We start from the raw sequence: 12373 nt of genomic DNA on the forward strand, positions 1-12373 counted from the left end.
AGGCTGGAGTGCAATGGTGCGATCTCGGCTCACCGCAACCTCCGCCTCCTGGGTTCAGGCAATTTTCCTGCCTCAGCCTCCTGAGTAGCTGGGATTAGAGGCACGTGCCACCATGCCCAGCTAATGTTTTGTATTTTTAGTAGAGACAGGGTTTCACCACATTGACCAGGATGGTCTCGATCTCTTGACTTCGTGATCCACCCGCCTCGGCCTCCCAAAGTGCTGGGATTACAAGCTTGAGCCACTGCGCCCGGCGAGACTGATGATTCTTTTAAGAAATTTAATTTTGTATAACACAAGTAATATAATAATATGTTTTTGGCTGGGCACGGTGGCTCATACCTGTAGTCCCAGCACCATAGGAGGCCAAGGGGTGTGGATTGCTTGAGCCCAGGAGTTTGAGACCAGCCTGGGGAACATGACAAAACCTTATCTCTACTAAAATTAAAAAAAAAATTTAGGTGTGGTGGTGCATGCCTGTAGTCCCAGCTACTTGGGAGGCTGAGGTGGGAGGATCCCTTGAGCCGGGGAAGTTGAGGCTGCTGTGAGCTGTGATCATGCCACTGCACTCCAGCCTGGGTGACAGAGCGAGACCATTTCTCAAAAAAACAAAAACAAAAAAACAGGACGAGTGGCCAAGGTGGGCGGATCATAAGGTCAAGAGTTTGAGACCAGCCTGGCCAACACAGTGAAACCCCATCTCTACTAAAAATACAAAAATTAGCTGGGCGCAGTGGTGGGCCACTCCACAGTGGTGGGCCATTCTCCTGTGGGCTGAGGCAGGAGAATCACTTGAACCCGGGAGGCAGAGGTTGCAGTGAGCCGAGATTGTGTCATTGTACTGCAGCCTGGGTGGCAGAGCTAGACTCCTTCTCAAAACAAAAACAAAATGAACCAAATCATTTTCCTTAAAACAATCAGAACATTAAAGATAAGATCTTCTGTGACCAGCGGTGACATTCCCTTTCTCTCCTCCCCAGAGTAGCCACTGTTCAGAGTTTGGCACACATTTTGCTAGTTATTTAAACAGGGCTGGGCACAGTGGCTGGCCAGGCATGGTGACTCACACATGTAATCCCAGCACTTTGGGAGGCCGAGGTGGGAGGCTCGCTTGAGGTCAGGAGTTCGAGACCAGCCTAGCCAACATGGTGAAACCCTGTCTCTACTAAAAATTAAAAAAGTAGCTGGGCATGGTGCCGTGTGCCAGTAGTCCCAGCTACTCGGGAGGCTGAGACAGGAGAATCGCTGGAACCTGGAAGGCAGAGGTTGCGGTGAGCTTAGATTGTGCGACTGCACTCCAGGTTGGGTCACCGAGCAAGACTCCGTTTCCAAAAAACAAAAACGGGCTGGGTGCAGTGACTCACTCCTGTAATCCTAGCATTTTGGGAGACTGAGGCGGGTGGATCACAAGGTCAGGAGTTTGAGATCAGCCTGGCCGACATGGTGAAACCTTGTCTCTACTAAAAATACAAAAAATTAGCCTGGTGTGGTGGCATGCACCTATAATCCCAGCTACTTGGGAGGCTAAGGCAAGAGAATTGCTTGAACCTGGGAGGCGGAAGTTGCAGTGAGCTGAGATTGTGCCGTTGCACTCCAGCCTGGCGGTAGAATGAGTCTCCATCTCAAAAAAATAAAAAAATAAAACAAAAACAAGCCAGTATTTTTACATGCATCTTAAGTAACCATAGATGTCCACATATACAGACTTAGCTGATTCCTTCTAATCACAGTTTAGGGTCCAGCTTATAAATATACCACACCATACTTACTGTTTCTCCTATAAATGGCTGTTCTTGATTTTTTTTTTTTTTGTTTTTTTGAGACAGTCTTGCTATGTTGCCAACACTGGAGTGCAGTCATGTGACGTCGGCTCCATGCAGCCTCCACCTTCTGGGTTCAAGCGATTCTCCTGCCTCAGCCTCCTGAGTAGCTTGGACTACGGGCACACACCACCATGCCTGGCTAATTTTTGTATTTTAGTAGAGATGGGGTTTCGCCATGTTGGCCTGGCTGGCCTTGAACTCCTGACCTCAGGTGATCCGCCCTGTGGTGGATCCCAAAATGTTGGGATTACCGGTGTGAGCCACCGAGCCAGCCTGTTCTTGAGATATTTTTACTCTGATAAAAACATCCTCATACTTGACTGTACACACATGAAAGTGTTTCTCTGGACTTGAGTAAATTGTAGAAGTGAGATTGCTGGGTGATAGGGTCGGTGACTTTTTATTTCATCATACTTCGAATTGCCTGCCAATTTCTATGCCCAGCACTGGTCGCAGTGTAAATATTGCTTGTCTGCTGCGTGAAGCATCCTATCTCGTTGCTGTGGTTGCGTTCCCTGATTTCCAGACCTCTGAGCTGCTCCGGCTCCTGCCTGCTGCGCCCTCCGCCCAGGGAAGCACTGAACTCTGTAAGTCAGGTAGACTCTTGCCCTCTGAAGTTTCTGCACCCCCTGGGGTCTTTGCAGGATGGTCTTTTGCTGGGAATAACTTTGACCTTCTCCTTTTCAAAAGCCCCAGGAATCCAGAGGGCTTTACTGACTAGAGAGGTGGCCAAAGGATTGGCTGTGGGATTGACCACACTGACTTCCCCAGACTGATCCTGAGAGGCTGGCTTTAGATTTTCATCCTATCCCAGTTCTTAAGATGCAGGTTCTGCCCTGATGACCCTTTGGGGGAAGCCATCACTTAAAGGCCAAACGCATTTCCCTTGCTGATGGGGCTAAGCCAGACAGTTCTCCTTGGGCTCTTTCAGGGCTGTTGTCTGCCAGTCCCAGGGGTCAAGTTCTAAGAACTGGGTCCCGGCTGGGGGCGGTGGCTCATGCCTGTAATACCAGAGCTTTGGGAGGCCGAGGCGGGTGGATCACCAGGTCAAGAGATCGAGACCATCCTGGCCGACATGGTAAAACCCCGTCTCTACTAAAAATACAAAAATTAGCTAGGTGTGGTGGCATGTGCCTGTAGTCCCGGCTTCTTGAGAGGCTGAGGCAGGAGAATCGCTTGAATCTGGGAGGCGGAGGTTGCAGTGCGCCGAGATTGTGCCATTGTACCCCAGCTTCGGTAACAGAGCAAGACTCTGTCTCAAAAGCAAAACAGAACAAACAACAACAAAAAACTGGGTCCCTTGAGAGGCCTAGAGTCTGGCAGTTGAGTGGGAAGAGGATTGACCTTGGAGACAGTTTCTGTCACCTACACCCCCGTCCTTTAAAGTTACTGAGAAATAACTTTAAGATAGAAAGGACCATCTTGGTTGAGGTAGTGGCTCGCACCTGTAATCCTAGCACTTCCAGAGGTTGGAGTGGGTAGGTCGCTTGAACCCAGAAGTTTAAGAGCAGCTTGGGTAACCTGGCAAAACCCCATCTCTACAAAAAACACAAAAAGTAGCTGGGTGTGGCGGCACCACTGCACTCCAGCCTGAGCAACAAGAGCGAAACGCTGTCTCAAAAAAAGAGAAAAAGAAAATAACCAACCTGCACAAAAATTAGACTAGTTCAATGAACACCTGTATTGATCTGGAGTTACTGCTTTTCATGTTTTGCCCAGGTATTTCCCCCCCCCCCCTCTCTCTCTCTCTCTCTCTCTCTCTCTCTCTCTCTCTCTCTCTGTCTCTCTCTCTCTTCTTCTGTAATGAGAGTAAGGTCGAGAAGGTAAGCTGCGGACATCATGCCTCGTCACACCAAAATCCTTCAGCTGGTGTTGACCCCAAATAATGTCATTCTCTGACAGAAGCACAATATTATTATTCCACATAAGAACGTTTATGTTAATTTAATAATATAATCTGTTATACAGTCCACAGTCCATATCTAAGTGTCTACAGTTGTCCCCTAATTTGCCTATGGACTATATCTTAGGTTACACTGTTAATTTATTATTATTTTTTCTTTTTGAGACCGAGTTTCGCTCTGTGGCCCAGGCTCAGTGCAATGGCACAATCTTGGCTCACTGCAACTTCCCCCTCCCAGGTTCCAGCGATCCTCCTGTCTCAGCCTCCCAAGTAGCTGGAATTACAGGTGCCTGCCACCACACCTGGCTAATTTTTGTATTTTTAGTGAAGACGGGGTTTCACAATGTGAAACCTGTGGCCCGGGCTGGAGTGCAATGGTGCAATCTCGGCTCACTGCAACCTCCGCCTCTTGGGTTCGATTTTCCTACCTCATCCTCCCAAGTAGCTGGGATTTCAGGCAACTGCTACCATACCCAGCTAATTTTTATTTGTATATATTTTATTTTATTTTTTTGAGACGGAGTTTCGCTCTTGTTACACAGGCTGGAGTGCAATGGCGCGATCTCGGCTCACCGCAACCTCTGCCTCCTGGGTTCAGGCAATTCTCCTGCCTCAGCCTCCTGAGTAGCTGGGATTACAGGCACGCACCACCATGCCCAGCTAATTTTTTGTATTTTTACTAGAGACGGGGTTTCACCATGTTGACCAGGATGGTCTTGATCTCTTGACCTCATGATCCACCGCCTCGGCCTCCCAAAGTGCTGGGATTATAGGCTTGAGCCACCGCGCCCAGCTATTTGTATTTTTAGTAGAGACAGGGTTTCACCATGTTGGCCAGGCTGGTCTCAAACTACTGACCTCAGGTGACCCGTCCACCTGGCCTCCCACAGTGCTGGGATTCCAGGTGTGAGCCACCTCGAACCTATTGTTAATGGTCACTCATTGTGTGATTGTCACATCCCTTTTCTCTTTAAATGCAGAACAGAGCTGGCTGTGGTGAACTGTAGTCCCAGCTATTCAGGAGGCTGAGGTGGGAGATCATTTGAGCCCAGGAGTTTGAGGCTGCAGTGAACTATGATCACACCACTGCACTCCAGCCCAGGTGACAGAGTGTGACCCTGTCTCTAAATAAATATAGAACAGCAGACTTGGCAAAGTTGTTTTGTAGAATGACCTACATTTGGGATTTGTCTGAATGCTTCCTTTTTTTTCAACATTTCCCTGGAATAGTCTTTGATTTTAGGGAAGAGAAATGAAATGAGTAGCTTGTGTGCTGACAGGGAAGAGGAAGGGAGGCATTCCTGTTGCATTCCTGTTTTATCTTCGGGGGCAGATTTGTGCCAACCCCACCTTCCCCTTGGGTGCTGTCGAGAGGACTGTGTGCAGACCACCCCAGCCTGCCACTGGCGGGGTGGTTGGTGCATCTGGGTGTGTGTGGTGTCAGGAAGTAGCTCCAGGGGCTGCTTCTGGGAAGGTGTCCCCATGGCCTTTCCGGGGGGTGCTGTCTTCGGGAGAATGAGTGGTGTGGCCGTCTCCCTTTCCTGAAGCTGTTATTTCGTTCCCTCCTGTGTTTCCTTGCCCATTGGGTAGAGGTCTACTATGTTCACTAACTAGGTTACTAGTGACAGAAACCTCACTCAGACGGGCTTAAGAAAAAATAAAAAGGAAAAGCAAAGTCCATGAAAACTTTTGTAATTGGTAAGTTTAAGAACAGTGGCTTTGGCCAGGTGGAATGGCTCACACCTATAATCCCAGCACTTCAGGAGGCTGAGGCGGGCAGATCACCTGAGTCAGGAGTTTGAGACCAGCCTGGCCAACATGGTGAAATCCCATCTCTACTAAAAATATAAAAATTAGCTGGGCATGGTGGTGGGCATCTGCAGTCCCAGCTACTGGAGAGGCTGAGGTATGAGAATTACTTGAACCTGGGAGGTGGAGGTTGCAGTAAGCCAAGATTATACCACTGCATTCCAGCCTGGGCGACAGAGCAAGACTCAGTCTCCAAAAAAAAAAGGGATGGGGGTGGTATGTCACGCCTATAATCCCAGCACTTTGGAAGGCCGAGGTGGGTGGATCACCTGAGGTCAGGAGTTCAAGACCAGCCTGGCCAACATGGTGAAACCCTGTCTGTACTAAAAATACAAATAAAAATTAGCTGGGTATGGTAGCAGTTGTCTGTAATCCCAGCTACTTGGGAGGATGAGGTAGGAAAATCGAACCCAAGAGGCAGAGGTTGCAGTGAACCGAGATTGCGCCATTGCACTCCAGCCTGGGCCACAGAGTGAGATTCCATCTCAAAAAAAAAAAAACAGAATACTGGCTTTAGGGCCAGCTAGACGCAGGCAGGTGGAACAGCATCATCAGACCATCTATTTGTCCCTGTCTCTTGGCTCTACTTTCTGCATTCATTTCGTTCACAGGCACCTCTCCTCACATGTTATAAGGCAGCCACCGGCAGCTCTAGTCTGCCTCTTTGGAAACCTCAGTGGGTATGATTAAGCTGCTTCGTCCTATAGTACCTGTAAAAGTTTGGTGTTCATTCTGTTTGGACCAACTAGGTATATGTGCCCATCCCCAAAGCAATCATGGTGGCCTGGTGAATAGAATATATGACTTGAGGCCAGTAGTGGTGGCTCACACCTGTAATCCCAGCACTTTGGGAGGCCAAGACAGGAGGGTTGCTTGAGGCCAGGAGTTCAAGATTAGTGTGGGCAACAAAGTGAAACCCTGTCACTACAAAATATTAAAACATTAACTGAGGATGGTGGTGCACACCTGCAGTCCTAGCCACCTGGGAGGCCCAGGAGGTGGAGGCTGCAGTAAGCTATGATTGCACCATTGCACTCCAGCCTGGGCAACAGAGCAAGACCCTGTCTCTGAAAAACAAAAACAAAAGCGGCCAGGCGTGGTGGCTCACACCTGTAATCCCAGCACTTTGGGAGGCCGAGGTGGGCAGATCACAAGGTCAGGAGTTTGAGACCAGCCTGACCAACATGGTGAAACCCCGTCTCTACTAAAAAATACAAAAAATAGCTGGCATGGTGGCACATGCCTGTAATCCCAGCTACTCAGGAGGCTGAGGCAGCAGAATGACTCCCAGGAGGCAGAGTTTGTAGTGAGCCGAGATCGCTCTACTGCACTCCAGCCTGGGTGACAGAGCAAGACTGTCTAAAAAAAAAAAAAAAAGCCTGAAGTTGCATTGGCCCAGCCTGCATCATGTACCCACCCCAGAGCTCAGGCTGAGTAGGCTGAGAAAGGGACAGTCCCATCTAAACCACAAAACCCAACAGTGATGTCAGAGTGCTGTCCAGGGGAACATCAAGGTACTGTCAGTCAGAGGAAGAAGCCTGGGCACGTGGCAGGCAGGAAGGCAGATTCCGCTTCATCTGGTGACAGGCATCGTGAGTCTCTGGCCGAGCCAGCCCCTCACTTCCCAGGGCTCCATTCCTCTTCATTTTGGATTTTGTGGTAGTCAGTGTCCACAGGACCGTTTGCATCTGGGTCTCAGCTTTGCTTCTTAGTAGCTGTGTGATCCTTGACAGAAGAATTAGCCTTTCCAGGTCTCGGTTTACTCATCTGGAAAGGAGGATGATGTTCGTGTTCCTTCTTTTTTTTTTTTTTGAGATGGAGTCTCACTCTGTCACCCAGGCTGGAGTGCAGTGGTGCGATCTTGGCTCACTGCAACCTCTGCCTCCCTGGTTCAAGCAATTCTCCTGTCTCTGCCTCCCAAGTAGCTGGGATTACAGGTGCATGCCACCACGCCTGACTAATACTTGTATTTTTAGTAGAGATGGGATTTCACCACGTTGGCCAGGCTGGTCTCGAACTTCTGACCTCAGGTCATCCACCCGCCTCGGCCTCCCAAAGTGCTGGGATTACAGGCGTGAGCCACCGCACCCAGCCTCATGTTCCTTCTTGATGGGGCTGAGAGGATCCAGTGGAGTAGTGGGTGTGGAGGTGCGTGCACCTGGCAATGTGCTGAACCGGGCGGGGCGGGGTGTGCTGCCCGCAAGGTGACTCTTCTGCTTCAGGGTGAGCGGGGCCTGCCCTCACACTTGCTCTTTCGACAGTTGGGATGGCGGCCTGTCCTGGGTTGCTGGCCCCTCAGGATGTGTGGGGTGATTCTTTCACAGGTGGACGTAGCATGGGCAGAACACTGGCCCACAAATGGGCTGTGGGAGCCCTTTGCTCATTCTCCGAGCTCCAGATGAGGAAGGGAGGAAGGTGGGCATGGTGAATTGGTACAGTGACTCCCACATTATAAGTGGGGGAGATGATATTAGGTGGTAAGAGGACAGGACACAGAATCACCCGACGCTGGGGAAAGCTGTTTATTCCCCTCTCAGTTCTCTTTCCATGCATCTCGCCACCTCAAGGAGAGTGTCTCAGTTAGAGGCTACTGTGTGTTTAACACCTTTCTAACATGTGCTAACCTTCCTTATTAATAGAGAGAGTGGGCCAGGCGTAGTGGCTCATGTCTGTAATCCCAGCACTCTGGGAGGCCATGGCGGGCAGATCACTAGATCAGGAGATTGAGACCATCCTGGCCAACATGGGGAAACCCCGTTTCTACTGAAAAAATACAAAAATTAGTCGGGTGTGTTGGCAGGTGCCTGTGGTTGTAGCTACTCGGGAGGCTGAGGCAGGAGAATCATTTGAACCCGGGAGGTGGAGGGTACAGTGAGCTGAGATTGTGCCATTGCACTCCAGCCTGGCTACAGAGCGAGACTCCATCTCTCAAAAAAAAAAAAGAGAGAGAGAGACTGGGTTTCAGCCTCAGGCCTTGGGCTGGCAACAGTGTTTAGCCAGAATGTAATAACATTATTCAACGTTCATTATATTTACCTTTTTTCTGGTAGACTTTATCTTTTTAAGGTTTAAAAATTATAGAAAAGGCCAGGCTCGGTGGCTCACGCCTGTCATCCCAGCAATTTGGGAGGCCTAGGCAGGCAGATCACTTGATGATAGGAGTTTGAGATCAGCCTGACCAATGTGGTGAAACCCTGTCTCTACTAAAAATACAAAAATTAGCCAGGCATGGTGGTGCACACCTGTAAATCCAGCTACTCGGGAGGCTGAGGCAGGAGAATCTCTTGAACTCAGGAAGTGGGGTTGAGTGAACCAGTGAGCCGAGATTGCGACACTGCACTCCAGCCTGGGTAACAGAGTGAGATTCCATCTTAACAAAATAGATAAATAAATAAAATGGCAGAAAAATCAAGAGTACAGAGAGTTCTCATATGGCTCTATAATCCAGTTCCCTACAATTTACATTAGTATGGTCCATTTGCTGTAATTAACATTAGTATGGCCCATTTGCTATAATTAATGAACCTAGACTGATATACTGTCATTAATAATTAACACCCACAGTTTATTCAGATTTTAGAGTTTTTTCCCTAATGTCCTTTTTCTGTTCCAGGAACCGCATTATATTTAGCTGTCATATCTCCTTAGACTCTCCTTGGCTGTGACCATTTCTCAGACTTTGCTTGTTTTTTGACAGCCATGACAGGTTTGAGGTGTGCTGGTCAGGGCCCAGGCTTGGGTAATAGGTGGAGATTTGACCTCCCATCCTTGGATGTGAAACAAGTTACACATTCCTTTATTTTTCTAAAAAGTCTTTTAAAAATATAGGCTAGCCGGGCGCGGTGGCTCATGCCTGTAATCCCAGCACTTTGGGAGGCTGAGCCAGGCATATCACCTGAGGTCAGGAGTTCGAGACCAGCCTAGCTAACATGGTGAAACCCTGTCTCTACTAAAAATACAAAAATTAGCTGGGCGTGGTGGCAGATGCCTGTAATTCCAGCTACTCGGGAGGCTGAGGCAGGAGAATCGCTTGACTCTGGAAGGCAGAGGTTGCAGTGAGCCGAGATCGCGCCACTGCACTCCAGCTTGGGCAACAAGAGTGAAACTCTGTCTATAAATAAATAAAATAAAATAAAATAAAAATATGGGCTAAACGCATTGGCTCACACCTATAATCCTATTGTTTTGGGAGACTGAGAAGGATCACTTGAGGCTAGGAGTTCAAGACTAAGCTGGACCATGAAGTGAGACCTTCTCGCTTTAAAAAAAAAGAAAAAAAATTAGCTGGGTGTGGCGGCTTGTGCCTGTGGTCCCTGCTCTTCTGGAGGCTTAAAGCAGGAGGATGGCTCGAGCCCAGGAGGTCGAGGCTGCAGTGAGCTGTAATCGCGCCACTACACTCCAGCCTGGGTGACAGAGTGAGACCCTGTATCAGTGTAAATAAATGAAAATACGACTTTGTCCTACTCCCTAGGGTTGGCATGAAATACAGTATTTTTAGGTTCTCCCCTCCCTAGAGTCGTTGAAAAGCCATGCGTGCTCTAAGAGAGACCTTCGAGTCGAGCTGCTGCTTTGGTGTCTTTCCTTGGCGGGCTGATGGGTGAGGCTGTGGATGTGAGTATCTGTTAGACACCCATCTGAGTTCATGTCTCCAGTGCCAGGGCAGAGGGTGGGTCTCCATCACTGCGACCTCGCTGCTCCGCCCTCCACTCCCCTCCAGCCAAACCAATTCGGTCAAGTCAAAAGCCTGGGAAAGGTTTTCTGGGGCAGAGGAAGCTCAGGCTCCAGAACATATAATCCTCCTTCTTTTCTCTCTCTTCCTCTCTACCTTCTTCCCCCTTCCTTTCTTTCCATGGTATTTATCGAGGGCTATCGTAGAGCAGACACCATCCTGAGTGTGGGCTGGGGAGGTGACGGTGATGACTAGGGCGGCATCGTGTCTGTCTCCATGGAGTTTGCATTCCACTGGGGCCCCGGGGGCCGGAAGGGCAAACAGACCAAAAAACAAGCACACAGATAAATCAGCGACAACAAAAACTCCCAAAACCTCAACCTGGAATAATTATCATGAAGGAAACAAGCCGGCAGCTAGGGGCAGAATCACTGAGGGGGTGCCCCGCAGGTGGGTGGTCGAGGAATCCCTCTCTGGGAGGCAGCATTCTTTTGGGACAGGTCTGTGGTAGTAGAGAAAATGACTCAGTTAATCCCTCCCCCTTCTTTTTTTGAAGTGGAGTCTTGCTCTGTTGCTCAGGCTGGAGTGCAGTGGCGTGATCTTTGCTCACTGCAACCTCCGCCTCCCGGGTTCAAGTGATTCTCCTGCCTCAGCCTCCTGAGTAGCTAGGATTACAGGTGTGCACCACCATGCCTAGCTACTTTTTTGTATGTTTAGTACAGATGGGGTTTCGCCATATTAACCTGGCTGGTCTCCAACTCCTGACCTCAAGCAATCCACCCACCTCGGCTTCCCAGAGTGCTGGGATTACAGGCTTGAGCCACCGCACCTGGCCTAATTTCCCCATTTGGTGGTTCAGTTGCGTTACCTCATTAATCATTAATAAAATCCCCTGCCTCCTGCTGCCTTGCAGGGTGGGCCGGTTTGGGCTTGAGACAGTTTCCATCCAGGTTCTCCAAGAAAGGCAAGAGCGTTGCCTTCCCAGAGTCATGCAGAGTGTACTTCTCGTCACTGACGTGGGGCCCCATGAAGGTCCCTGCTGGCCTTGGCCGGGGATGGTCTCGGAACACCTTTCCCCGGTATCCCCTGTCATATAAGGTGAGATGGGAGGTGTTCATAGCACCCATGCTCTCAGCCCAGCTGACCAGAACCTTGAAACTGATCCAGTGTATTCAAAAGCGGACATTATCGGCACACTTTGATCCTTTAGTTATCAGCTGTGATCCATCATTTGTGACCCACATAGCCCCATTCTGCCTTGTGATACCCAGCGAGTGAGGGGCTGGGACCAGGGGTGGAGGAAATGGCCAGAAGCAAAGAGCTTGGAGCCTTGAGTAGAAGGAAGATGGCTAAAGCAGTTTCTGAAGCTGCTTTGGGACTTGGAGGGGCTTTTCCCCATAAGAGTAGAGGGAGCTGCTTGCATGAGAGCTGTGCTTAGAACAGGAGTGATGTAGGCTAGACAGCCAGAAGGACTTTCCTTTTGGAAAGGGTGGAAAAGCCCCAGGAAGCAGGCCTGGTGGGAAGCTGGCAAATTGCAGGCCTGCAGTTGCTCAGCAGGAGGTTTGGAGCTCAGCTCCCGGCAGGGCGGGGAGAAGCTTGGGGAGACTGTGTCAACAGCGAAGATGAGCTTTGTGTTTACCTTTCAGGCTAAAAGGACTTAATGTGAGGGTGGGAAGGGTCATTAACACATCAATGAGATAGAGTCCCGAGTCTGTCAGGAGGAAACTGTGGTCCCTAAGCCAAGCCGGAAAGGCTTTGATTATACCCACCAAGAAGGGCATTTTCCCTCTGGAAAGGAAGAGCCAACCCAGAGTTCTTCAGGGACTGATAGAGAAGAAAGAGACGAATTCAGACAACAGGGAAATAAACTAGAGTTTAGTAGGAATTGGGTAAAAGGGTCCTCAACCTATGAATTTTCTGGTTAGCCAGGCGTGTGAGCTAGCAACCACCCCCCGGCAGGATCCACATTGAACCGGGTGGTCTGCTGGAGGTTGAATGGAAGGTGAAGTCAGTGTCCCTGCCTCATCTAGTCCCGGCTGCACACTGGCCTGGTACCCCCATCCCTGCACACGTAAGGTACTGGCTACTAGTCCTAGCCCAGACACACGCCGAAGTGCCTCAGTCTGTTTTTGGACCGAGTCTAGCTCTGTCTCCCATGCTGCAGTGCAG

The 12373-nt window shown here is 49.7% G+C and overlaps 1 protein-coding gene and 1 long non-coding RNA gene across 2 annotated transcripts in view; both read left to right on the forward strand.

Annotated features, from left to right (window-relative positions):
• The window catches only part of LOC116540072, a 14958-nt gene extending 6416 nt beyond the window's left edge, over positions 1-8542 (forward strand). Inside the window, exon 2 of the long non-coding RNA XR_004264295.1 lies at positions 8363-8542. This is a non-coding gene — a long non-coding RNA (uncharacterized LOC116540072). The remainder of the gene's footprint in view (positions 1-8362) is intronic.
• The window catches only part of RAP1GAP2 (RAP1 GTPase activating protein 2), a 258374-nt gene that overhangs the window by 64304 nt on the left and 181697 nt on the right, over positions 1-12373 (forward strand). The window lies entirely within an intron of this gene.

Source organism: Sapajus apella, unplaced genomic scaffold, assembly GCF_009761245.1.
Source record: "Sapajus apella isolate SASKATOON/1434 unplaced genomic scaffold, GSC_monkey_1.0 scaffold136, whole genome shotgun sequence".
NCBI classification, from domain to species: Eukaryota; Metazoa; Chordata; class Mammalia; order Primates; family Cebidae; genus Sapajus; species Sapajus apella.